The 27,526-nt window shown below is 40.0% G+C and overlaps 1 long non-coding RNA gene across 1 annotated transcript; it reads right to left on the bottom strand.

The window, feature by feature from the left end:
* Positions 1-43: 43 nt before the first annotated feature.
* LOC119264029 lies at positions 44-16,979 on the bottom strand. The gene is made up of 3 exons (XR_005130729.1): positions 16,906-16,979; positions 3,371-3,494; positions 44-59 (listed from the first exon to the last, which is right to left on the bottom strand). It is a non-coding gene; the product is annotated as an uncharacterized LOC119264029 (long non-coding RNA).
* Positions 16,980-27,526: the final 10,547 nt, after the last annotated feature.

A 27,526-nucleotide genomic window follows, 5' to 3' on the forward strand; every position in this document is an offset into this window, starting at 1 on the left:
TTTCTCTTCTGGCTCTTCTTTTTCCTTCTCTGCTTTCTTTTTCTTTACTGTCTTTCCATCTGTTAAATAAAAAATGAAATAAATTATAAATCTAATGATTAAACACAGATATGATCATGTGATGATGTTTTATATGAAGAGAGGAAATCTTAACATTCAATTATTGTTTATTATAGTGAATAATAGACTTCAGCACAATTATGTTAAATCTTCTTTTGTTGTTTTTATAATACTTAATAAGTCACAACACAAAAGTGTAATCAGTGATCCTATATTTTTGGCATGCTATATGTAATCTGTATTATGTATTATTAATCTGCATTAGGTATTGCTTATGCCATATTATGTGATCTGATTGGTAATAATAATCAGTTTGCAACTTGAAACATGTTGCTGTACTATGATCGGAAACTGTATGACTCAGAGAATGTGGGCCTGAAATTCTGGGCTGTTCCACCAAAGAACACTGAGTTAAATTCAAAACTTTTCAGTGCACCTGAATTGTGTTCAGGTGTATAAGGAGTCTTCCTGAGGAACTCTCACATGAGGAAAAAGATGGTGGTCCAAAAGTCTTTTGCCCGCAAGAACTGATTCTGAAGGAGAGACTATGCTCAGACTGCCAGCCCAAAACCGATTACTGGTATTTTCAGATTGATTTTTGATAGGCTGAACAGCACAAAAACAAATGAAATCTGATTATTACATATGCGTGTGTGGTTTATTTCAAAAAGCAATGCTGAAACTCTTTGGTGACACCCATCTCATGCATAAAAAAGAAGTTTATTTGCATTTAAAGATCAGAATCAAGCCTTCGTGAAACAGCTTGGAGAGAAACGTGCCAAATGTTCTCTGTCACATAGCTTCGAATCCATGCATTTATACCCCAGTTGTTTTTGACATAACCTATAGTCCACATCTGGTTCCTATTATAATAGCTTCAGCTTATTCTAAAGCGAGGGGCCCATCTCTCTCTTGGGACCCAGAGCTTCAAACCTGGGCCCCCTTGCAACATATGGAACCTTAACCATTCCAAACCCAAGACAAAGTGCTTTCAGATAGCACACAACTGAATGCATATTAGAGCCCAATATCATATCAGTATCATATATATAATTTTTATCAAGCCTGATACACTTCACGTGTCAGTCTGGATACTCAAATGAGATTTCAAAGTGTCTTTTGTGTCACTCACAACATGACAAACAGCAACAATGTCAAATCCAGAGTGATGAAAGTGCTGGGATTCAAGAAGAGTTCCAAAGATTTGTGATTATGAAAAGAATTCTGAAGAGTTTGGAGGGCGAGATGATACACCTCCATCTCTCCTCTTTCCTGCATCCACGTTTGAAATCCCTATCACCAATGTAGGTACATAGTAACCAACGCCTACGCTGTCACCACAGCAACCCATGCAGATTAGACTGGTGATGTCTGGACATACAAATCTGATCTGATCAGATTAGATAACAGAGATAGATAGTAGATAACAGAGCAGACAGTCGTCTCAAAAGATCTGATCTGAGAAATAAACCTGATTTAGCTGCAGTCTGAACACAGTCAAAAGGCTAGATGGTAGAACATTGGGGTGTCTGAGATGGATAGGGCTTTTTTTGCAAAAGTTAAACTTGAGCAGTTAAACTGCTGGACTACCTGAGTTGGCCATTCTGGTGACATTTGAAAGCAATATGGTGCTAATTGTAAGGGTTGTAAGATGAAAGATGAAATTGTCAAAGGTGGAGTAAACAATTTTGATTTGGGAGACACTAAACACCCCCACAGTGCATTGCATGAACAGTCAGAGCTGAGTTGAGCAACAGTGCTGAATAGGGCGCTCGTCAGTGGCACAGACTGTTCACAAGGATTTAGAGAGCTGTAGTTAGCGAACTGGCTATATCAGTGCAGTATTTGGAGGTTAGGATTAGCTTATTCTGTAAAATTATTATGTTCAAGTTTACAGTTTTGCAGATAATTGTGGTCTGAAATATTAATTAAGTGGTTGAAAAGAAATTGTTTTATTGTGTTAATTAATGTTTTAATGCTAGCCGGCAAGCCAACATGGGTGATCTATTGTTAAGGACTTGTCTTTTTGGTTTACAACTGGAATATATGTTCAGCAAGAAAATGTACTGAATGAAACAGATAAGAAGACTAATAAGCTTTTCCGTAAACACTTTCAAGAATTTGAGGGAAGCCTGATGTAACGTGGAGCGAGGAGGTGGACGCATACACTGAGATAAGCGACTTTTATTAAGGGAAAATCCAGGGTCATGGTCAAAACAGTCCAGGTTCAAATAGCCGATACAGAGAGCAGACATGACAAAATGAACACAGAACCTCAAACAAGAACCAAACACCACGAGAATACAATACACCCAACACGAACAAGCATCCAAACAACACAAACAAAGACCAGCAAAGACAAGGGGCAAACACAGGGCTTAAATACAACAGAGTCACGAAACAAGGGGCTGCACTAGATCAAAAACAAATGCATGTGGAAGATCAAAACAAAGGGCATGTGGATGATCAGAAAGTAAACAGAAAAAGTAGTGGGAGGAGCCAACCATGACACCTGAACACAACTTGTGGAAATCATTTATACCCTACACTTAATTAAAAATAGTACAAAGACAACATATCAAATGTTGAAACTGAGAAATGTTATTGTTTTTTTTTTTTAATGTATGCCCATTTTGATGCCAGCACTATGTTTTAAAATAATGTAGGGACAGCGTCATGTTTATCACTGTGTTCATCACACTTTTAGCAACACTCTGTAAGCGTTTAGGAAATGAGGAGACCAACTACTGTAGCTCTGAAAATGAAATAATTTCTCGCTTTTGCCTGATACAGGATTTTACCTGCCCAACAGTTTGGGGTCACCTTTATCATATTTTTTGTTTCATAATGAAAATTATGAAATGATTAACTTGCATTTATGGATACAGTGATGAACTGTGTTCGCAGACAGTGGTTTTCAGAAGTGTTCTGAGCCCATGCAGTGATTTCCACTAAAGAATTCATGCCTGTTTTTAAAGAAGTGCTGCCTGAGGACGATCATGTCCAGAAATATCTGTTTTTTGGTCTTGTCCCTTACATACAGAGATTTCTTCAGGTTCTCTTATTCTTTTAATGATATTATGTACTGTAGATTATGAAATCCCCAAGTTCTTTGCTATTTTACGTTGAGAAATGTTATTCTTCAATTGTTGCACTATATGCCAGTCTGAAGGGATCTGAAGTGGGATAGAGAGTGAAGATGAAAAGAGAGGAGAGACAGAGTTGGAGAGAGAGGGGTGGGATGAAGAGAGGGCCATTACAAATACACATACACACACTGCTAAGCACATGGAGAACTTTCCGGACTGACTTTTTGCTGGAGTGCCGCTCTCTTCTAGAAGATCCTCACTCTTCTTGGTTTTGGTCTTTTTGGATGTGGTCTCTGATCCATTGGCTTTTGCTGAGTCCCTCTCTGGTTTCTTCTTCTTGGGCTTCTGCACAAAACAAGAATGCAGTAAACCTCCCTCAATGTGCTGGTTATTGTGTGTTATCCCTATTTCTGATATGACCCCTGATTGTTTTCACCTGTCCCTTGTTTTCCCTTTGTTACTTAAGCCCCGTGTTTGCACTTTGTCTTTGCTGGTCTTTGTATCGGTCTTTGTTTGATGTATGTTGGTTGTTTGTCTGTTCAATTCTTGTTTATTTCATGTCTGCCCACAATCTCTCCGTATTGGCTCTATGACCCTGGACCGTGATGACCCTGATTTTGGATTTGCCCTCAATAAAAGTCGCTTACCTCCGCACATGCGTCTGCTACCTTGCTCCACGTTACACAGCTGTTTCACTCGAAGAAGATAGCAATGCCTAAATAGGTGAATCAAGAGGTGCTTCTTATATCATTTATTTATTTATTTGTTTATTTATATTTATTACCCCCCCTCCCTAATTTTATTTATACAATTGTACATATTGTGGTTTATTATTTACATTTATTATTATTTATGTATTGATTTAGACCACTCTTGCTCTGGTAGATATTCTTTTCTCTGTTAGATCCCCAGGACTGGTCGAAGGGTAAGGGGTTGATGCAGAGGCACACCTTTTGTTGCCTCACTTGAACAATGTAGTATGCTTGTCATTCTACAAAATGCAATTAAAAGATTTGGGGGAAAAAAAGATTAATAAATAAATATTGCATACGTGCTTTAAATAACAAAGACACACTTTACTTCTTAAAAAGTGGGAAACATTGGGCTAGACAATGGTTACTTTTCAGGTAAGAGTTTGATGTGCAGTCAGCAATTACAATTATATACAAACAAATCATACAAATAATAATCTGACAGATGCACATTTCAACACTTTCAGACTTGCTTAGTTCTCATCCTGTCCTCACACTCAATCCTACTAGATAGCCTGGACTGACTCCATCTCTTCCCTGCAGAGGACAGGACTCTTATTTTGATATCTTTGGTTTTTCTGTTGAGCACCCATGAGGTTTTTGCGAGTGTTAGTGAAAGAGAGCAGTTAATCCTGTGTTCTCAGTGGATTAGTGTGGGGATTTTTTGAAGAAATATGTCCTTAAATCACCTTTTAATAACTTAGAAATTATTAAAGAATTATTAAAGTTATGAGCATAAAACAGAGACAGACAGACCTATAAGCATTTCACTGAGGCAGGCAGACAGGGACCGGAACAGCAGGCCCAAAACTTCCAAATATGGGCTTTCCGCTCCAGGAGCAGATAGTGTAGGTTATGAAAGGAGATTTTTGATAGTAAGTGCACCTGGTCTAGGAGCCGTGAGAAGTGTTGCCCATTCAGTGAAAACAAGCCTGCCGTTAGTGAGAAAAATCGATAAGAACTGGTAGAAACTAGCCCATCAATCAAAATTAATGAGGAGAGGACCCAACACTTGGTTAAGATGACCTCATGTGCCAGGATAAGGGAAGTATATAAAATATAGGAAACAAAGGTTCCTAAGAAAGCTAGAAAAACAGTTCTATTGATTGGTGATTTCAGGATGTATCAAGAATAGGTGGAGCAATGATCTCACCCTTCTCACCCCAGGGAGGGGTGATGGATTCGCTCATAAGTGATATAAAATGTATGGTTTTTGAAGTGTCTGTACATTTTGGCTTCCGGGCACCAACTTGTCACATTGGAACTAATAAAGAGGGCCTTTTCTTCGAATCAAACCTGTGGCAGAAGTTTGGTCTTTTCCTCTGACTTTGATTTTTTTTGCAAGATTGATTTTTCACTTTTCTTTAACTTTTGCAAGAACGCTTTTTCAATTCTTTTACTTTGCTACTCTTTTCAAATTAGAAAACAGATTAAATTAAAAGTAAAACTTTGATTTAACTTTAATTACTTAGTAACGTTTTTTCACATTGTTGGGAACTTCAGAGCGGAGGACGGAGAGCTGTTTGGATCACAACATTAGTTTGATAATTCTGTTTATAATTTAACTTGCTCTATCTCCTGATGTACCCTCTAATGTGAGACTTTTAGTTGAGATTCAAGGTTTTATTCAGATTGCAGAACTAATGTAGAGATACAGTTAGCTTACTTGCTAACTAATCTGAGCTAAGTAGGTTTGGTGTTCTTGTACAATGTATGTTTACCATGTTGTTTCACAATTATAAGCACACGTTAGTGCTTTAGTAACCTAAAGCTGCTGCTGATGTTCTTTTATGAGTGCATGCTAGCTAGGTAGAGCAAAGCTCACAGGAAATAAACCTTTGTGCCTCAGCTATGAAACAAATATGTGTAATTAATGTACTGCAGAACATACTGTGATCAGTCGCAGATCTCAGACTTTCTCCTTCAGTAGTAATGGCAGTAATGGATTTCATTTTCTTTGGGGGTATTATTTTCAATGATATAGCTAGCTAACCCAGGGATGTTTTCACATTTGGATTGTTCACAAATAAAAAGCAATCAATAAGGACTCAACTTATTTACTCTTACATTTTTTCAAAATCTCTTTATTTATACTTTTTGTACTAAAGTACATCATTTCTTTAGGCTTTTTTATTTCTAATGTAGTTCAATTTATAATACTGTTCCATATCATCATTAACTCCTATTTCATTAATAGGGTGTTACCATGTGTTTCACTTTGTACTGGTCCTGATCATCATTAACTCCTAGTTCATTAATAATGAATTACCATGTGTTTCTCTTTATAAGACTGTTCCTGATCGTGATTAATTCCTAGTTTATTAATAGTAAATTATCATGTGTTTCACTTAATAATACTGTTCCTGATCATGATTAACTCCTAATTCATTAATGATGAGTTACCACATTTTTCAATTTATAATACTGTTCCTGATCATGATTAACTCCTAGTTCATTAGTAATGAGTTGCCATGTCTTTCACTTTATTCTGTTCCTGATCAACAATAACAGCAACACCTCAATAATTATCTAACAACATGTAGAATGGGAGGAGGCTTTGCCGAGTGGAGGATGTAGACATGCTTCCCCATAGCTCTGAGAGAAAATGGTCTAGAAGTTCATTTTATCTTTCACAACAATAATGTTTTTGATTCTCCACTTTTACCAATTATTTGGGACCCCATTTATCATCTGGACTGCACTTTAGGTTGAAGGCAATGTCTACTACGTGAATTAAGTCTAAAGCTCCAAAGTCAGGCCGTAAAGCCTCAGCTTCGCTTGAAGCTACTGTGCCGGAAGAGGGAGAGGACACGTCTGAACAAGGCACTATTAATGCTACACTCCTACAAACTTTGCTGGACTCTTTATATATGTTATGTTGTACACCTCCCTTATGGTAGCAATTATGACCAATAACAATCAATCTGATTTTTTCCCTCTATATCATTCAACTAGACAAGGATGTCCTTTAAGTCCCTTATTGTTTGCCCTGGCCATTGAACCACTTTCTCTAGCTTTCTGTGATAACGTTGACATCACAGGCATTACTAGATATAACACAGAAGTTTATGCTGTATGCTGATGATTTGCTCATGTTTGTTTCTAATCTTCCTCTCCATGGATCACCACCTTATCGTGGTGGAGAGGTTTGTGTGCTTGAAGGACCCTAGGAGCTATGTTGTCTGGAGCAAAAGCTCCTGGTAGGGTCTCCCATGGCAAACTGGTCCTAGGTGACAGGCCAGACAAAGTGTGATCCATAACCACCCCTATGAGGACAACAAAGCAGGACTCGTGTACCCTGCCCGGATCAGGGTTACCGGGGCCCCACCCTGGAGCCAGGCCTGGGGGAGGGGCTCGCCAGCGAGCGTCTGGTGGCCGGGCATTCACTCATGGTGCCCGGCCGGGCCCAGCCCGAAGGAGCTACATGAGTCCCCCCTCCCATCGACCCACCACCGATGGGAGGGGCAGTAGTAGGGGTGCGGTGCATTGTGGATCGGGCAGTGTCCGAAGGCGTGGGCCTTGGTGTTCTGATCCTCGGTTGCTGAAACTGGCTTTTGGAACTTGGAACGTTACCTCACTGGCGGGGAAAGAGCCCGAGTTGGTGCGCGAGGTCGAGAGATACCGACTAGATATAGTCGGGCTCACCTCAACACACAGCTTGGGCTCTGGGTCCAATCTCCTTGAGAGGGGCTGGACTTTTTTCTTTTCTGGAGTTGCCCATGGTGAGAGGTGGCGGGCAGGTGTGGGCTTTCTCATAGCCCCTCGACTCGGCGCCTGTATGTTGGGGTTTTCCCCGGTGGACGAGAGGGTAGCTTCCCTACGCCTTCGGGTTGGGGAACGGGTCCTGACTGTTGTCTGTGCTTATGCACCGAACAGCAGTTCAGAATACCCAGCCTTCATAGAGTCCTTGGAAGGGGTGCTTGAAAGTGCTCCTCCTGGAGACTCGATTGTCCTACTGGGGGACTTCAACGCTCATGTGGGCAATGACAGTAAGACCTGGAGGGGTGTGATTGGGAGGAATGGCCTCTCTGATCTGAACCCGAGTGGTGTTCAGTTTTTGGACTTCTGTGCAAACCACAGTTTGTCCATAACGAACACCATGTTTGAACACAAGGATGTCCATAAGTGCACATGGCACCAGGACACCCTAGGCCGCAGTTCAATGATTGACTTTGTAGTCGTGTCAGCGGACTTGCGGCCATGTGTACTGGACACTCGGGTAAAGAGAGGAGCTGAGCTGTCAACTGATCACCACCTGGTGGTGAGTTGGATCAGGTGGTGGGGGAAGATGCCAGTCAGACCAGGCAAACCCAAACGTATAGTGAGGGTTTGCTGGGAACGTCTGGCAGAAGAACCTGTCAGATTGATCTTCAACTCACACCTCCGTCAGAACTTTGACCAGATATCGGGGGAGGTGGGGGACATTGACTCAGAATGGGCCATGTTCCGCTCCTCCATTGTTGAAGCGGCTGACTGTAGCTGTGGTCGCAAGGTAGTTGGTGCCTGTCGGGGCGGTAATCCTCGAACCCGGTGGTGGACACCCCAGGTGAGAGATGCCGTCAAGCTGAAGAAGGAATCCTACCGGACATGGTTGGCCTGTAGGACACCAGAGGCAGCTGGCAGGTATCGACAGGCCAAGCGATCTGCGGCTTCAGTCGTTGCCAAGGCAAAAACCCGGGTGTGGGAAGAGTTCGGTGAGGCCTTGGAAAGTGACTTTAAGTCGGCTCCGAAAAGATTCTGGCAAACCGTCAGGCGACTCAGAAGGGGAAAGCAGTGTGCCACTAGCACTGTATATAGTGGAGATGGTGTGCTGCTGACTTCGACTGAAGACGTCATTGGGCGGTGGAAGGAATACTTTGAGGACCTTCTCAATCCCACCGACACGTTCTCCAGTGAGGAGGCAGAGTCTGGGGACACGGGAATAGGCTTGTCCATTACTGAGGCCGAAGTCGCTAAGGTAGTTAAAAAGCTCCTTGGCGGCAGGGCTGCAGGGGTGGATGAGATCCGTCCCGAGTTCCTCAAGGCTCTGGATGTTGTGGGGCTGTCTTGGCTGACACGCCTTTTCAACATTGCGTGGACATCGGGGGTGGTGCCACTTGATTGGCAGACTGGGGTGGTGGTGCCTCTTTTTAAAAAGGGGGACCGGAGGGTGTGTTCCAACTACAGGGGAATCACACTCCTCAGCCTCCCTGGTAAGGTCTATGCAAGGGTACTGGAGAAGAGAGTCCGGCTTATAGTCGAACCTCGGATCCAGGAGGAGCAGTGCGGGTTCCGCCCTGGTCGTGGAACACTGGACCAACTCTTTACCCTCTCCAGGATTCTCGAGGGTTCATGGGAGTTTGCCCAACCAGTCCACATGTGCTTTGTGGATTTGGAGAAGGCATTCGACTGTGTTCCCCGGGGTATTCTGTGGGAGGTGCTTCGGGAGTACGGGGTACATGGCTCTTTGCTACGAGCCATTCAGGCCCTGTACAAACAAAGCAGGAGCTTGGTTCGCATGGCCGGCAGTAAGTCAGACTTTTTCCCAGTGAGAGTTGGACTCCGTCAGGGCTGCCCTTTGTCACCGATTCTATTCATAATTTTTATGGATAGAATTTCTAGGTGCAGTCAGGGGATGGAGGGTGTCCGGTTTGGTGACCTCAGGGTCACATCGCTGCTGTTCGCAGATGATGTGGTCCTATTGGGGACATCAGGCCGTGAACTTCAGCTTTCACTGGATCGGTTTGCAGCCGAGTGTGAAGCGGCCGGGATGAGGATCAGTACCTCCAAATCCGAGGCCATGGTTCTCACGCGGGAAAGGGTGGAGAGCCCTCTCTGGGTCGGGGATGAGCTCTTGCCTCAAGTGGAGGAGTTTAAGTATCTCGGGGTCTTGTTCACGAGTGATGGTACAAGGGAGCGGGAGATTGACAGGCGGATTGGTGCTGGGTCAGCAGTGATGCGGGCTCTTTACCGGTCTGTTGTGGTAAAGAAAGAGCTGAGCCATAAGGCAAGGCTCTCGATTTACTGGTCGATCTATGTTCCCACCCTCACCTATGGTCATGAGCTTTGGGTAATGACCGAAAGAACGAGATCGCGAATACAAGCGGCTGAAATGAGTTTCCTCCGCAGGGTGGCTGGACTCTCCCTTAGAGATAGGGTGAGAAGTTCGGTCATCCGAGAGGGACTCGGAGTAGAGCCGCTGCTTCTTCACGTCGAGAGGAGCCAGTTGAGGTGGTTCGGGCATCTTGTTAGGATGCCTCCTGGACGCCTCCCTTGGGAGGTGTCACAGGCAAGTCCACCGGGGAGGAGACCCCGGGGAAGACCCAGGACACGCTGGCGTGACTATATCGCCCAGCTGGCCTGGGAGCGCCTCGGAATCCCTCCCAGGGAGCTAGTGGAAGTGGCTGGGGAAAGGGAGGTCTGGGCTTCATTGCTCAGGATGCTGCCCCCGCGACCCGAACCCCGGAGAAGCGGAAGATGATGGATGGATGGATGGATGGATGGATGGATGGATGTTTCTAATCTTTACACTTCACTCCCTGCAGCTCTTTCCACAATAGAACAATTCACTGCTATTTCGGGCTATAAATGGAACCTTACAAAAAAAGCGAACCCTTAATGATGCAGCTGCAGAGGAAGCCAAAAATTTTACCATTTAAATTGGCTCAATGTAGTATTAGGTAATTGGGGGTACAAGTGATGTATAACTTTACAGATCTTTATAAGGCAAATTTTTATCCTCTTATGGAATGGTTTAGAAAAGATTTGTCTTTTTGGTCGATTTTTAAATTTATCACTTGGTGCTCAGATCAATGTGATTAAGATGACAGTTTTTCCTAAGTTCCTCTTTTTATTTCAGTGTATACCCATTTTCTTACCACAAAGCTTCTTTTAACAGTTGGATTCGCTTCTTTTAGATTTTATATGGAACAAAAAACTCCAAGGTTACACAGACAGCTTTTACAAAGACCTAAAGCATTGGGAGGGCTGGCCTTCCTGAATTTTATTACTCGGGCAGCAAATATGTGCATTCTACAGTTTTGGTTCCAATACGATTCGCTCTCTGTTTTTCCAGTCTGGCTAGAATTGGAGGCCTCAGCCTCAAAACCTGCATCTCTAGCTGCCCTGACATGCTCATCAATTAAAGGTCCCAATCCAAGGTATTTAAAAATCATCTTTGGTATTGTTAAATCATCTTTGAGAATTTGGAAGCAATTTCAGAAGTATTTTGGCCTACAGTTATTTTCCGTTTTGTGTCCCATTGTTGGGTCTACTGCTTTTTCTCCATCACTGATGGACAATGCATTTGAGGTTTGGTCCAATCTGTGGATTAAACGCCTTAAAGATTTTATAGATTGAGGATACATTTGCGTCTTTTCAACAACCGGTCGATAAATATACTTTGCTGAACCTACATTTTTTTAGGTTTTTCCAATTATCCCTCTTTTCTAAAGGGCAAATATCTCATTTATATGGACAGATCCATTTATTACAAATATCATCCCTAGAGCATATTAAGGCCCTTTGCGAATCAGAGCTGCTCATTCAAATGAACTTTGTGGTGCATGGAATCTCTATATGTGCTAAGCATGGGCTATTTCAATGTAAGATTGGTCACCGTTTCCATTTTACTAAACTCAGACTCTGTAATATATATAACGATATTGATCTGTCCTGTGATAAATGCTGCCAAGCAGTAGCAAACCATTTGCATTCTTTTTGGTCCTGTCCCTCACTACATTCATTTTGGTCTGAGATTTTTTTGTCTTTATCTGATATACTGGGACAAACTCTCGAACTAAACGTTTTCATTGCCTTGCTTAGTGATGTTCCCCGAACCACCCATCTGTGGAGGTAAATTTCGTTTCTATTGAAGTGTAAATCTCCTATCCCCCTTCTCACTCTATGTGGATCGTAGAATTGTGTAATGTGATGAAAATGGAGAAGATTAGAAGTGTTAAGTTGGGGTCCATACAAAGATTTTATAACCCTTTTTTTATTATTTAGACACATTGCCTTCATTGGACCTCCCTTAAAATAATATCTCAGGGTTTAAAGTATTTACTACAAATTACAGATAAATATTTATGCATCACTGTTTCTTACAAGTGTAATATCCTTTTCAAGTTGCTTTGAATGACTGATGCTGGTATTTGTTTTTTGTGTGTATTTATTCATTTATTTAGATTTAGATTTGATCTATTTGTCTTTTTTTTCCTTAACAACAGTCTTGTCCTTTGTCGTTTCTCTGTTGTTGTGTGTGATTTCTCTTGTTATAAACCCAATACAAAGATGATTAAACAAAACAAAAAAACAGTATGTAGAACCCAGTGAATATGAAGGCCAGATACATACACATTCAGATATTTCTGTGAGCCCTCTCTTCAACCTCCCCAAGAGGGCATTAAATGAGAACTACTGTTCAGAAGAAACACATTGGAACACATGCTGTTACAGAAAAGAATAGTGTTTTCTTATATAAACATGAGAGGTAAGCAGACTGGTCTACTGAATATTGTAGTATTTTAGTAGTTGTCCCATTTGTAGGCTGATGTGCAAATTGATTCACACCGCGAAGTATGAAGATTAGCCTTTTAGGGTTTCTGATCAAAACAAACACATGAGGGGTACCAGTCAGTACAATGTGGTGTGATGGCCCAGCCTACTCAGATCATACCTGTTTCTGTGAATAGAAATTGAGGGTATAATTAATCATATTGTAGAGACTGCACACTGTATATTTTATTTCACTACAGTTGGAGTGTTGTCAGACTCCTTTATTGAGCAATTAATGCAGAATTGATATGTAATTTATGGGTAGCTATTCTAAGAAACCATAGTTACTAAGAAATTCTCTATGAGACTTTATAGTTATTATTCTCTAGTTATTATTTACTTAAAAGTGAACTACCCTAATCATTAGTTCACTATTACCTACTGAATAGTTTAGTAGTTCTTGGTAGTTAAGAGCAGTTATTTAAGCATTAATGCAGAACTACTATTTGTTCCTACTTAGTTCCTGATTATTTACTTATTAACTAAGAAAAAGTATTGTTAATTGTTACCAGAATAACTTCATGGGCTCAGGAACACTTCTGAAAAGCACTGTCTGTGAATACAGTTCATCGCTGCATCCACAAATGCAAGTTAAAACTCTAAAATGCAATAAAGAAACCTTACATAAAATGGATGGAGAAATGCTGCCACCTTCTCTGGTCCAAAGCTCATTTAAAATGGACTGAGGGGAAGTCAAATAGTGCCCTGTGGTCTAACAAATCAACATTTGAAATTGTTTTGGGAAATCATGGACACTGTGTGCTTTGGGCTTGTTATCAGTGCACAGTTCAAAAGTCAGTATTCATGATGGTACAGTGCACATGGCATGGGTGATTTGCACATCTGTGAAGGCAACATTAAAGCTGAATGATATATACATGTTTTGGAAACGTATGCTGCCACCCAGATGACGTCTTTTTCAGGGAAGGCCTTGCTTATTTCAGAGAGACAATGTCAAACCACATTCTGCATGTATTACAACAGCATTGTTGTAAAACAAATGTTCTAACAAAGAATTGACAAAGAAGAGCCCAAACTGTTGAGCAGCTGAATATATTATACTTCTAACAAGAATAGGAAAACATATCACTTTCAAAACTACAAAAGATGGTCGAGAATATTCTCTGTACTGGCACCCAAGTGGTGGAATGAACTCCCACTGCCTATCTGAACAGCAGAGTCTCTTGCTGTCTTCAAATGTAGACTGTAGACTCATCTCTATACACAGCACTTAAATGAGCATTGAATTATAAGCTGCACTTATTTTATTGTACTGCACTCTGTATTGTAGTTTATTGTATTGTATCTTATTGTTATTGTATTGCATTGAATGGCACAGAGTTCTGCGTTCAACTCTGTTTCTTTTTCTCTTGGTGTCTGCAGTGACATATTTGTTTCTAGCAGTATCTGAGCTCAGGACTGTCTTTTTCTCTAAGCTATTGGTAACTAGCAAAGATACTTTCTCTAGATTGACAAAGCACTTCTTGTAAGTCGCTCTGGATAAGTAATGGGATTGTATTACTTTATTAAACAAAAAAAATGTTTTATTCTCTTCAATGTCTAGATGTTTTTATTTATCTAGCTAGGAGAAGCTATGCCATTGTCTTCTTTTTTAGGAAAAAGATATCTAGTTAATTGATATCACTTTGGCTTCCACTGTTTATAGACAGTCTGTTTCCATTACATTCTTTCCACCAAAAAAGAGAACCAATCACAAACTCACAATAGAGACTCAACTACAAAGACTCGACTGCACAGATTCAACTACACAGACTGAACTGTACAGACTAAACTGAACTGATTTAACCACACATGCACAGAATGTAATGCCATCATTCTCCAAGGCATTCTACACACTGCACTCTCTATGTTTTGAGGAAATGGGCCCACCTGTGGTTTGTGAGTGTAAAACCAGTTTAAAGCAGGAAGAGAAAAGGTACAAGCAGAGGGATATGGTTCTTTGACAAAGAGGCAAATAGGGCAACCTCCATGATCCTTAGCTGTGTGTAGTCGTGAAAAACAAGATTATTTCATTTGGCATGTATGCCGAAGTTTACTGTCAACTGCAAATCAAGTGTCTTGGTGTTCACAGAAATATCAAGATATTCTCAGCTCAGCTCCCTCAATTGGCCAGACAAGAGAAAGTCATTCGAAAAGATCAAATAGAGGTTTTTTTCTCCAGTTGAGAGTGATGACTATAAAAATGTGGCTTTTTTGTTTGGTTGTAACACTGTGCTTTGTTAAATATTTGGTGTGTGTGTTTAAAGCAGATATAAACTCTTCACTGGACTGACTCCAGCATGATCACAGAGCAGTCTGGGGTACAAGTAATGCTATCAACTGTACAACTCGTCATATTATAAGCAAGTTTGGGCAAAATTCTTTGAGATATTAGTGATGGCTAAATCCTCAATGCAATGCCCTTAAATGGGCATTAATTAAGAAGAGTAAGAAAGTCCCTAGCAAAATTCAGCTGAAATATGACATGGTACCAAGAACAATGGCTGATGCCAACTCAGCCACTATAAGATGGCTGTGTGAATTGCACACGTGCATGTGTACCAGTACAATTACAACTACATGATATTATGAGTACATTTTTGGTAACGAAGTAGAAGACAGCAATCCATATCCACATCTGATGTGTATGCATTTATAGCCTACAGTCAACAAACACGACAATAATTTCAATCAGCAGATTAGGACAGAAGACAAAGTAATTATCACAAATCACTTTGTTTCACTCCATCTTCTATAGAAAGGTCAGCCTCTATGTTTTCAGATGTAGTCTTTTCCACTGGGCATGCTGTTGGTCCTGCCATGATGCCATGACTGACAGGTTGGGTAGACCATCAAAATACAGCAGTTATCTTAGGTCCTTATAGATATTAACAATTTATACCACCATCACACATCATACATTGTCCTCACATCAAGCCCACATTTCCAGCTCTGAGAAATGTGAAAAAAGATCTCTTACAGCCCCACTAACATCTGGTACTGATCTACCTGGTGAAGAACAACACCTTCAATTTCACTCATCCCCAACAAACTTTCGAAAACCCTTCAAAAAACTTTCAACAACCTTTCCAAAACTCTTCCAAAACGCTTCCGAAACCTTTCCAAAACCCTTCCAAAACTCTTCCAAAGCACTTCCAAAACTCTTCCAAAATTCTTATGATACCCTTCCAAAGGTCTTGCATAGCTCTTCCAAAACTCTTCTAAATCACTCTTCCAAACATTTTCTGAAAGTTTTCCAAAAGTCTTCAAAATCTTAAACTAACCTTTTCGAAAACTCTTTCAAAACTCCAAATTCCAAAACCTTTTATGGACAGAAAAAAAATTCACAACTACCATCTCAGTCAGGTATCAATTTACAAATCCCAATGTGGTTAATCATGCATTAGTCTTTGGTTTTATGTAATGCTGTTTTTCTTGCATTGCGTGGTTCATAAGTCACAAATATTAATGTGGAGTTTTATGAAACTGAAGTGTTTTGGTTGATTAATCTGCCCTGCTGTTGTGGGGATGGTTTCACTGTGGAGTTCTAATGTGTTCCATTAGTGCTGAGTTCTGAGGAAGGCCACAGCAGGTTAAGGAGACGACAGGCTAATTCTTCACTTCAGGCCGGATGTCAAAGCCTGTTGCTTCGTGATTCCGCATTACCAGGGGGACTGAGGGTTTAATCTCATTACTAACAAATCTCCTGTCTATTCTTGTAAAACAGTGGCAGAGAGAGAGAGGACTGCATTTGGGCGGGGTGTGGGGGTTGTTGTTGGGGCTCCAGATAAACATCACAGTCCACTTTAGAGATCGAAGACACTGAGTCACTGCAGACATCTGATTTAAAAGAGCTCATCAGAAATATGTTCACATAAACGTTGTGTGTTATGTAGGCTGTGTAATGTGCAGCAACTAACCAGGTCAAGGTTCATAGTTCATCACAGGACAAACAGCTAAGCTTGATGCTGACCTGCTTGACAGACCTGATTTTCTTTTTATTTTCTCAACAGCAGAATTAAAACACTTTCATCTACATGAGCAACTCTACTGATCTCAGCAGGCTCCTCTTACTGATCTTTCATTGAATGAACAATAAGGTCCTGAATCTGATGTGCTAGAAGCCTTTAATCAGGATGAAGCACTGAAGCACAGATTTCTGATAGGCGTTTTGGTGTCTTGGCCATAAAAGTCTTTTACCCCCAAACAGGCGAAGAGCTGAAAAGAATCTGACTCTGTGCTAAATCTACACCACATAGAGCAGTGATCTGATATCAAAACCAATTAGAACAGCTGAATCATTTGAACTGTGTGACTCTCACTGCTTCTTTAAAGCTCATTATTCTGTAGAGTTCAGTGTGAGTTTTATCTAGAACTGAACAATGAACAGCTCAACATATTTTAGTAAAAATATCTCACCACAACCTTCAGACACCACACACACACACACACACACACAGTAAATGTACCTTCTCAGCAGACATGGTTCTATTGAAGAAGTCAGAAGCGTCCACTTGGTTCCAGCACAGAGAGAGAGTGTGAGTGTCAAAGGAATCAGCAGAAGGTGATAATTGGATTCAGACCATCTGCTTACACACACACACACACACACACACACACACACACACACACACACACACACACACACACACACACACACACGTACACACACACACAGTTTCAGGTGGTTTTACGGTGCTGGTTTACTCACTGTTTGATGTCGCCACATGCTGGATGTCTGAATACCTGCATGATACAGCAGACACTGACAATCCTACACTACACCACACATAAGCCATTGTAGATATTTAGAGTTAACTATACAGCCCTCGATGTGATGTGTACTACATATTTAGATTTGTTTGTACAGCTTTGAATGTGATGTGTTTTAGGTATTTAGAGTTGACTGTACAGCTGTGGATGTGAGGTGTTCTAGATATTTACAGTTGACTCTTCACACTACGTGTAAGGTGTTCTAGATCATTTGAGATCACTCAAATGTTTTGAGTATACCCTGATTGTGAAGTTCTCTAGATATTCACTACACTGTGGAGGTGATATGTTTTAGATTCTTAGTGTTCACTGGACACTCTGAATGTGAGGTGAGAACAGTGATCTATTTCACATTTATCTTGTTGAGCACTGTTGTGACACCCTGAATTATTGCTGTAGTTATAACAGGAACTGGAGGCCACAGGCACCATCAATCAGACAAAACATCATTTTTATCATCTTTTAAGAATTTTAAATTTACATAACATCTAAGCAAAACCAAATCAATCAAAGATATTCAAATTTGATAAATTTTACACTTATTCAAATAGTATCATCAGCGATTTAGGGTGTTTTCTCTCCTTAAAGTCCAAACTAAGATTCATGTTTTGTCATATTGAATGCATCTGATCTTGTCAGTTTTGGTTCCTCATTGCAGTGTAGTGAGCAAACTAAAGAACTCTACATGACACACATCTGTCCTGTCAGCAATCACCTAAGTGGGCTGTGTCTCCCTGTACTGAACCTTGATTGATTTGTGAAGGAGCATTTGATGTCAGCGTGTGGTCAGTTCGGCAGGCAGCCTTTTCCATTTGAATGGAGAAAACTGAACATCCTCTCTCTCTCTTTCCCTCTCTCTCTCTCTCTCTCTCTCTCTCTCATTCTCTCAGAGAATAAGAGAGATTCAGCATTTTTATGCATTTTTTTTCAAGTTGACTTTAGACCTTTTAATCAGACCAAATCACAGTTAATTATCTGTTCTCCTCCCCGTGAACTACCACAGCTCATGTTTATTTCTCTCACGCTTCTTTTTCTTCTTCTGTTGTTTAATGGGTGATGATATTCTGCCTCAACTTCCTGACATCTCTCCAAAAGTATGAACCATCCAGAAAAGTGTTTTCACACTGCAGACAAACCGAAACATGCTTTAGTTTGGATCGGACTGAGATCACCTCTTTAAGTTATCTCTTTACACAGCACTTAAATGAGCATTGAATTATAAGCTGCACTTATTTTATTGTACTGCACTCTGTATTGCAGTTTATTGTGTTGTATCTTATTGTTATTGTATTGCACTGAATGGCACAGAGTTCTGCGTTCAACTCTGTTTCTTTTTCTCTTGGTGTCTGCAGTGACATATTTGTTTCTAGCAGTATCTGAGTCCAGGACTGTCTTTTTCTCTAAGCTATTGGTAACTAGCAAAGATACTTTCTCTAGATTGACAAAGCACTTCTTGTAAGTTGCTCTGGATAAGAGCGCCTGCTAAATGCTGTAAATGTAAATGTAAAAGTTGGACCAAATTTTAACGCTTTGGTAAGAGCCACCTTTCACATCTGCCGCTTTAGTTTGGACTAAACTTAAAAGTCCGAAGGTCCAGACCTCATAAGACAAGCACCCTCAGTTCTTGGTGCAAAGTTCACTGGGGATGCAGTATTCTGTTTCAGCCACTAGATAAAAATAAGTTCAACTAAAGTTTAAAATGTGTAGGACAGTGCACTCCAGAATCAGGATCAGGATTGTTATTATTATTATTATTATTATTATTATTATTATTATTATTATTCTCTGTGTGAATGAGTAAACAGATCTCTACAGAACCTGAAAAGCCCAGTGATTTTGCAGAGCTCTGCATAAAGCTCTTATTCCGTAAAGCATTATGCTTTGTTTACATTATAGAGTTATAGAAGCACAAATACACCTTTTTGTTTAAATGTAACACAGATGAGAGTTATATTGTGTAAACACAGATCTTTTTAAATTAGATTTGAGCCAATTGGGTGGGATTCAGATCTGATAAGTGCACATTGATCCTTTCAGGGGCGCTGACATCTCAGGGAGTTGCTACCTAGAGGAAATCTGAACAGCAGAGAAAATAAATGAATAAATAAATAATGAACTCAGAACTCAGAGCTCAGAAATTCATCAATACCGGATCCATAAATAACAGACTGATTCATAACTGAGCGGAAGTGACGTCACACAATCTTAGTATGTGTTTTTTCCTGGAGTGCGAGGCTATTCTGATCTGTCTGATGAAGTTCAAGTGAAGTTTTTTTTCCAGCCACTTCCTATTTTTGTACTAAAAGAACCACAGGGGCTCCATTAGAACCATTAGAGATCTTCATGGCTGCTCTGTGGAGGTTCTCTGAAGTTTTCCATTCATTTAAGTGTGTTTGTTTATTAGATTGTGCTCCTTACAACTTCAAGTAGAGCTGAACAAGACAAAAGTGAAGGAAGCTAAAAAGAGGATAGAGAAATTTCACAGATTTTGTTCTTTTCAGTCTCTGACAGAGAGAAAACTCCAGCAGACCACTATGTGCAAACACTGACATAAGCTCTTGCAATCTCAGGGTGAGTAATTTCACTCTTCTCTCTCTCTCTCTCTCTCTCTCTCTCTCATTTTTTTTGGGGGGCACGGCTGTTAATGTTTAGTTGTTAGATAGATAATGGCTGAGCAGAAAGGCCAGCAGTATGAGGGATATGAGGATGTGGAACTTCTTCTTGTGCCAACTCCTTTATTTATTTATTTACAATTGATCTGTAGAGACTTGATCAACTTCATGAAGTTGAAAGATCTAACAGAAAATAGAAAATGGAAAATAGATCTATTGGAAAACTATGAGCTTCCATCAGAAATCTCCAATCAGTCTTAAGATTGAAAACAGTTTCAAAATAAAGGTTTCTAAGTGGTTCTAGGGGTGTAACAATGCACTGTGATGTTATATTGCATAAAAACTATGACAATGTGGAGAGTGACAGTTCAAAAGTTAATGACATCTAACACAACTGCAGTGTTTAAACACCAAACAATCAGCACCTCACTCCAGCGCTCTTCCTGTCTTTGGGCTCTAGAATCATTAGTTCAGTACAGTGCTCCTCCCATCTCCAGGCTCTAGACCTGTTAGTTCAGTCCAGCGCTCCTCCAGTGTCCAGGCTCTAGAATCATTAGTTCAGTCCAGCGCTCCTCCCATCTCCAGCTTCTAGACCTGTTAGTTCAGCCCAGCGCTCCTCCAGTGTCCAGGCCCTAGACCTGTTAGTTTAGTCCAGCCAGTGGTACAGCCGGCTTGTGGTACAGTTCGAGATTTCACCATTGCCATCAAGTAGGTAGGGGCTGGTCCATTTTTGGCTTCATAGGCAAACATAAGGGGTTTTTAATCTGATGCGTGCAGCTACAGGAAGCCAGTGAAAGGAGCCCAGCAGTGGGGTGACATGGCTGAACTTGGGGAGATTGAAGATGAGCCGTGCTGCTGCATTCTGGATGAGCTGCAGAGGCTTGATTCCCTGTATGATAAGAGTGAGTTGCAGTAGTCAAGCCTTGAGATGACAAGAGATTGCACTAGCACCTGGGTGGCCTCTTGAGTGAGAAAGGGTCAGATCCTCTGGATGTAGTACTGGAGAAATCTTCATGACCGAGTTAGGTTCACGATGTGAGTCGAGAATGATAACTTGCCATCCAAAATCACACCAAGCCTCTACAGACAGAACAATCAGAGAGTTCTCGAATGAGATGGCAAGATCATGATGAGGACCTGTAGTTGCAGGAATGAATAGCAGCTCAGTCTTGCTAGGATTGAGCTTCAGGTGGTGAGGGCAGAAAGGCAGGAGTGTGGAGGATAGAGTAGGGACTCTGAATATAGGGACAATGACTGGTAAAGGCAGAGAGCTTGCAGACATGATGGAGAGAAGGAAGGTAGATATTCTGTGTGTCCAGGAGACCAGATGGAAAGGAAGCAAGGCCAGGAACATTGGAGGTGGATTCAAACTGTTCTAACATGGTGTAGAGAGGAAGAGAAATGGAGTAGGGATAATCCTAAAGGAACAGCTTGGGAAAAGTGTTCTGGATGTAAAGAAAGTGTCAGACAGGATCATGAGCCTGAAGTTGGAGGTTGATGGTGTAATTTTGAATGTGGTCAGTTCATATGCACCACAGGTTGGTTGTCAGTTAGAGGAGAAAGAGGAATTTTGGAGTAAGATGTATGAAGTGGTAGATGGTGTCCCTAGAGAGGAGAGATTAGTGATTGGTGCAGACTTCAATGGACATGTTGGTGAAGGGAACAGAGGGGATGAAGAGGTGCTGGGTATGTATGATGTGAAAGACAGAAATGCAGAAGGTCAGATGGTTGTAGATTTTGCAAAGAGAATGGAAATGGCTGTGGTGAACACATATTTTCAGAAGAGGGAAGAACACAGGGTAAACAAAAGCTTGATCATGTTTAATACAATAACAGACACAAACACAGTCAAATCTGCACCATCTCCAACATTCAGTTTAATATATTTTAGTCATTTACAATCAGCTTATCATTCAGCATTTAGTGTTTAATCTTCTTCTTCTTTTGGCTGCTCCCTTTAGGCGTCACCACAGCGGATCATCTGCCTCCATCTTGCCCTATCCACTGCCTCCTCTACTTTTACAACAACCGTCTCCATGTCCAACGTTTAACTGACAACCAACCTGTGGTGCATATGAACTGACCACATTCAAAATTACACCATCAACCTCCAACTTCAAGCTCATAATCCTCTGTGTACTGCTGAATATTAGCCTGTCTCTATAAAGCTGCATGTTGGCTTCTCTCTGAACCACATGCAATATATGTAATGTACAATATGTATGTAATGTTGTGTCACTTACTCTCAATAACTATACAGTCTATTGCCTTCCTTGCCGCTCCAACAAACTGACTGTAGCCAAAAACACATCAGTGCAGAAATGTTTAGAAATGTTTACATTCTCGCTGTAGCCAAAATTTATTTAATGAAGCTAATTAAATATTAGCATTGCTATCACTTGCTAGCACTCCACAAGCCATGAGTGGACAGATATTGGGCCACTGAGCCAATGAACTTTATGTCCAAAATAATAGAAACATGCGTCCCTGCGATGGACTGGCGACCTGTCCAGGGTGTATCCTGTCTTCCGCCCAAAGACTGCTGGGATAGGCTCAGGGTGGGCCAGCTCTGCAGGGGGACCACCACAGTCACTACATGGACACATTAGCTATAGCTATGGTTCCAGTTAAAGACTTTTAAGAAAATCCTAATCCTGTTTGGATGCAGTCACTTCTGTGTCCAATCAAACAGGTTTGTAAAATAATCTCAGATGAGTGACCACTCAGATAGCAGGACCTACATTATTTTAAAACTGAAATGTTGTTGCCATGCGTGTCGGGCAGTGTCCACCCTGCTAGCTTCACTTGCTTTTTTATTTATTTATTTATTTAAAATCTGTGCTCATTGAAAACCTCAACATTTTGACATTTTGGAAATTTGTTAAGATTTTAGATTTAAGATTTTAAGAGTGTTCTGCTGTGAAAGCACTAATTCTTAGTTATCTACCAGATTAAATTAGAATTTGAATAAAACAGAGTGATGAGAGTATGAAGCAAAATCAGATAAATTCACAGAAGTGAAGATATGCCACCCTCTGCTGGACAGACACAACAAAAAGTTCACAGAAAAAATAAACCTTACATTCGATTTAGAAACAGAACTGAAGTTTCTATCTTTAAGTCAGAGCTCTCTGTCTGAACATGTGGACAGTTTCTTTTTTCCTTTAATTTAACTTCAATATTACCATGTCAACAAACAACAATGTTAACAGTGATGTCATGAATGTTATATTTACTGTGACTGAGTATAATACATAGAGTGTTGTTATAGAAGAGACAACAGTTCAGGTCTCAACTCTGTAGTTTAAAGAGGGATCAGATGTCTGATCTTATTCTCATTTTGTGTTAATGATCAGCTGAATATCAGACTAACCTCACCATTTTTACTGTCATTTTCACTTTCATGTTACTTTCACCATGATTCTCACCGTTACTCTCACTGTTATTCTCACAGTTATTCTCATCGTTATTCTCACCATTACTCTTGCCATTAGTCTTATTGTTATACTCATTATTACTCTCACTGTTACTCTCACCCTTAATTCTCATCGTTATTCACACTGTTACTTTTACCATTACTCTCACTGTTATCCTCACCGTTACTCTAATCGTTACTCTCACTGTTACTCTCATCGTTATTCTCATCATTAATCTCACTTTTATCCTCACTGTTACTCTCTCCCTTATTCTCATTTTTATTCTCACCCTTAACCCCCCATTACTCTCACCGTTACACTCACTCTTACTCTCACCATTATTGTCACCACTACTCTCACCCGTATTCTCATTGTTATTCTAGCTAGCTATCTGGCTAGCATTGTGTGGGTAACAAGACAAAATTGTCTTTGTCAAAGAGAAAAAAATTAACAAGAACTTGTAAGCGATCTGGGGATCTTGACCTCCAAACTGTATTTTTTTCAATGGTATTAAAGTGGTATAATTACAGAAGTTAGTTTAAAATGTGCCAGTGGGAAGATGTTCTTTTGTGCCTAGCGCTTATTGGTGTGATGGTCAAGGTTGTCTGGCTTGAGGGAAGTTATCAGAGTCAAGCTCCACACATACACACACACACATATGCACACACATGCACACACACCTATGCACACACACATACGCACGCACACACAACCACAAAGACACACAGACATACACATATACATACACATACCTACGTGACATCCTCAATTGAAGTGATAGTCGCCCCTCTAATCTATGCATGGGTATGCATAGATTAGAGGGGGACTATTACTTATTACAATGTTCTTGGGGTGTATTACAATGGATGTTTCCTAAGTGTGCAGTTGGGTCGTTCATCGCTGTAGGCCCTGACAATGAGTATTTGTCTCTCTGGCTAATGCTGATTGGGTGAAGAAGGTCACTTCAGATTTGCAGAGTTGTTATAAATTCTTTTGGTAAAACCTTAAGAGTTAGTTCGGGCAGGAGCACAGAGAGGTGGGACTTGGAGAGATAAGCGGGGAGAAAGAGTGAACCCAAGTCCACACTCAGGATTACTGGGGTGATGGGTGCCTTAAAGGCTATCAAGCCTTTATTTATTTATTTATTTATTTTTATTTCTATTCACTTTTGTTAAACTTTTCATATTTAGCATGATTTTTCTGTCTTGATTTCTATTTTTCATATTTCCTTCATTATTATAAAAACTGTTTTGTCCAGCGGTTTCATCCAATAAACTGGCAAAACTCCTTTTGGACTCTTTGGTTGGGTTTTTTTATACCACAAAGGACAATTTTTCCATTTTCACAATCTTACAGACTCCAGCTCAGAAGCATCCAGACCAATTTAAAAGTGCCTTCATTTACAAAAATGTATATATATTTTCAGGAAAATTAACCCAGAGATCTTCCGCAGAGGTTTTCACTTTAGTTCTAGAAGGCTATAAAGATCATAAACTGAAGCATTGACATTATAAATTAAACTGTAACAAGTTCTGCAACATGCAAAAAAACGAGAATATAAAACAGATTTCAAAAACATCAAACATCAAAAATTTTAATCACTTATTGTAAAAACCCTCAGACAGCTCTCACACTAAACTTGCCTGCTGTGGCTTTGACTCAAAGTAAGACACAGCAGCAGTATACCAACAGCAAAGCACAAAACAACAGCGTGAATAGCAATGGTTTCATCACCAGCCACACATTTCTGCTTCACAATGAGTAACACAATAAGACGTACTCTTCTTCTTCTTCTTTTGGTACACATAACTTAAATTACCATATAACAACATAAACAACATTTAAGTCCTATTTTAGGGAGTATATGGGTCTCTAGAGCCTCTATGACAACATAAGATGGGTGGAATAGGCGGAGCTAATCTGCTGTAAACTGATTGGAAGGGGCTAAATTACGATCCAATCATACGATCCTTCTGGACATCATCACCAACCTCACTGGTTATGCGTGGAAGTGGTTCAAGTCCTATCTGGAGGATCTTATCTTATCAGGTAACATGGAGAGGGTTCACATCCTCTCCATGCAGGCTCTCCACTGGCATCCCCCAAGGCTCGGTCCTCTTCTCTTTTCTCTTTACACTAGCTCTCTTGGTGACGTAACATCTTCTCATGGCTTCTCTTACCACTGTTATGCTGATGACACTTAGCTAATGTTTTCTTTCTCTCCCTCTGACACACAGGTTTCCAGTCGCATCTGAATTATAAGCTGCACTTATTTTATTGTACTTCACTGTGTATTGTAGTTTATTGTATTGTATTGTATCTTATTGTTATTGTATTGCATTGAATGGCACAGAGTTCTGCGTTCAACTCTGTTTCTTTTTCTCTTGGTGTCTGCAGTGACATTTTGTTTCTAGCAGTATCTGAGCTCAGGACTGTCTTTTTCTCTAAGCTATTGGTAACTAGCAAAGATACTTTCTCTAGATTGAAAAAGCACTTCTTGTAAGTTGCTCTGGATAAGAGCGTCTGCTAAATGCTGTAAATGTAAATGTAAATTGCAAACTGCTGTAATCTGAATGGGTGGAGCTAAAATGCTGTAGGCTGAATGGGTGGGGCTAAACTGCTAAAGGATGAATAGGTGGAGCTAAACTGCTGTAGGCTGAATGGGTGTGGCTAAACTGCTGAAGGATAAATAGGTGGAGCTAAAGTGATATATGCTGAATGGGTGGGGCTAAATTGGTGTAGACTGAATGAGAGAATGTTTGTAAATGTTTTGGTTTTCATTACATCACAAGTACATGAATTAGAAATTGGCTGTTTTTGCTGTTTATGGATTGAATAGTATGTTTTGTTTACATTTTACATGAAACTCTTTTTCTCTTTTTTTTAAATTAATGAAGTTCAGTTTCAAGCTCCTTAATGTCATACAAACCAAGTCTCATCTAACATGTTTTAAAGTTAGTGACATCTTTGCTGAAAAACACATCATTTGCACTCATACTCCAAACACACTACATACAAATATTACTTGTTCTAAAATGCGTCCTTGTTTATCTTGTTGTTGTAAATGATTGACAGATCTGTTGTAATGGCAGTTTTCCAGAGTACTCATACTTTGCATAGGCGTGTGTGTGTGTGCGTGCTTATCATGAAGATAAACAGATCAGCTTTTCAGCACTGCAGCTATACATAAACTAAATGTGTTTCTTTTAGCTACATATAAACCAAATATATTTGAGTAAGGATGTCCACCAAAATAAATTAAATATAGATTTACTACCTGATTAACACTTCCTACAGCTTATCTGTGATTTCAGCTTAAAATTTCACCTTCATAAACGTCTTTGAGAGTGAATAGATGTCTGTGTAGGTGAGCAGGTGAACAGATCGGCAGGTGAAAAGGTCTGTAAAACAGATATTGGCAAGATTTTATTCAGTCTGGTGTTCTGAACATCTGTACACAAACACAAACAAACAGATTCAGACAAAAGATGCAGACACAAAAACATTTTAATTTCATAAAAAACAACATAATGAACTTCACTACTTAGAACGTAGCTTTGTATGACACAACAATCCTCGGATTTACAGCAATTTAAAGATTTCCTTTTGATCCTTCATGAAAAAATGTTAATTAAAGCATTGAAGAATAGTTCCAATCAAATTTCATCCAGGCAGCCAATCAGATCCATTAGATAATCAATGCAGGTGTGAAACAGTAAATACTCAGTATTTATTCAGGATTCCCTGCAGCAGAGTGATGCAGTTAGGTTTGACAGCTCATTCAGTCAGTGTGGATTTTTAGACAATGTATTAACTCAGAGTGAATTTTTAGGTAAATTATTAACTCAGTGAATTTTGAATAAATTATTAATGCAGACTGAATTTTGGAGCAAATATTAACTCAGAGTGAATTTTTAGGTAAATTATTAACTCGTGAATTTTGAATAAATTATTAACGCAGACTGACTTTTGGGAAAATTATTAACTCAGAGTGAGTTTTTGGATAAATTATTACCTCAGAGTAAACTTTGGCTAAATTATTAACACAGTGTGAATTTTGGATAAATTATTAACTCAGAGTGAATTTTGATAAATCACTAACAAAGAGTGAATTTTGAGATAAATTGTTAACTCAGGGTGAATTTTGAATAAATTATTAACTCAGAGTGAATTTTGGATAAATTATTAACTCAAAATGAATTTTCAATAAATTATTAACAGAGTTGATTTTGAATAAATGATTAACTCAGTGTGAATATTTAAATTATTGAAGTAAATTTTTGGATAAA

Source organism: Pygocentrus nattereri, chromosome 9, assembly GCF_015220715.1.
Source record: "Pygocentrus nattereri isolate fPygNat1 chromosome 9, fPygNat1.pri, whole genome shotgun sequence".
In the NCBI taxonomy this organism is placed as follows: domain Eukaryota; kingdom Metazoa; phylum Chordata; class Actinopteri; order Characiformes; family Serrasalmidae; genus Pygocentrus; species Pygocentrus nattereri.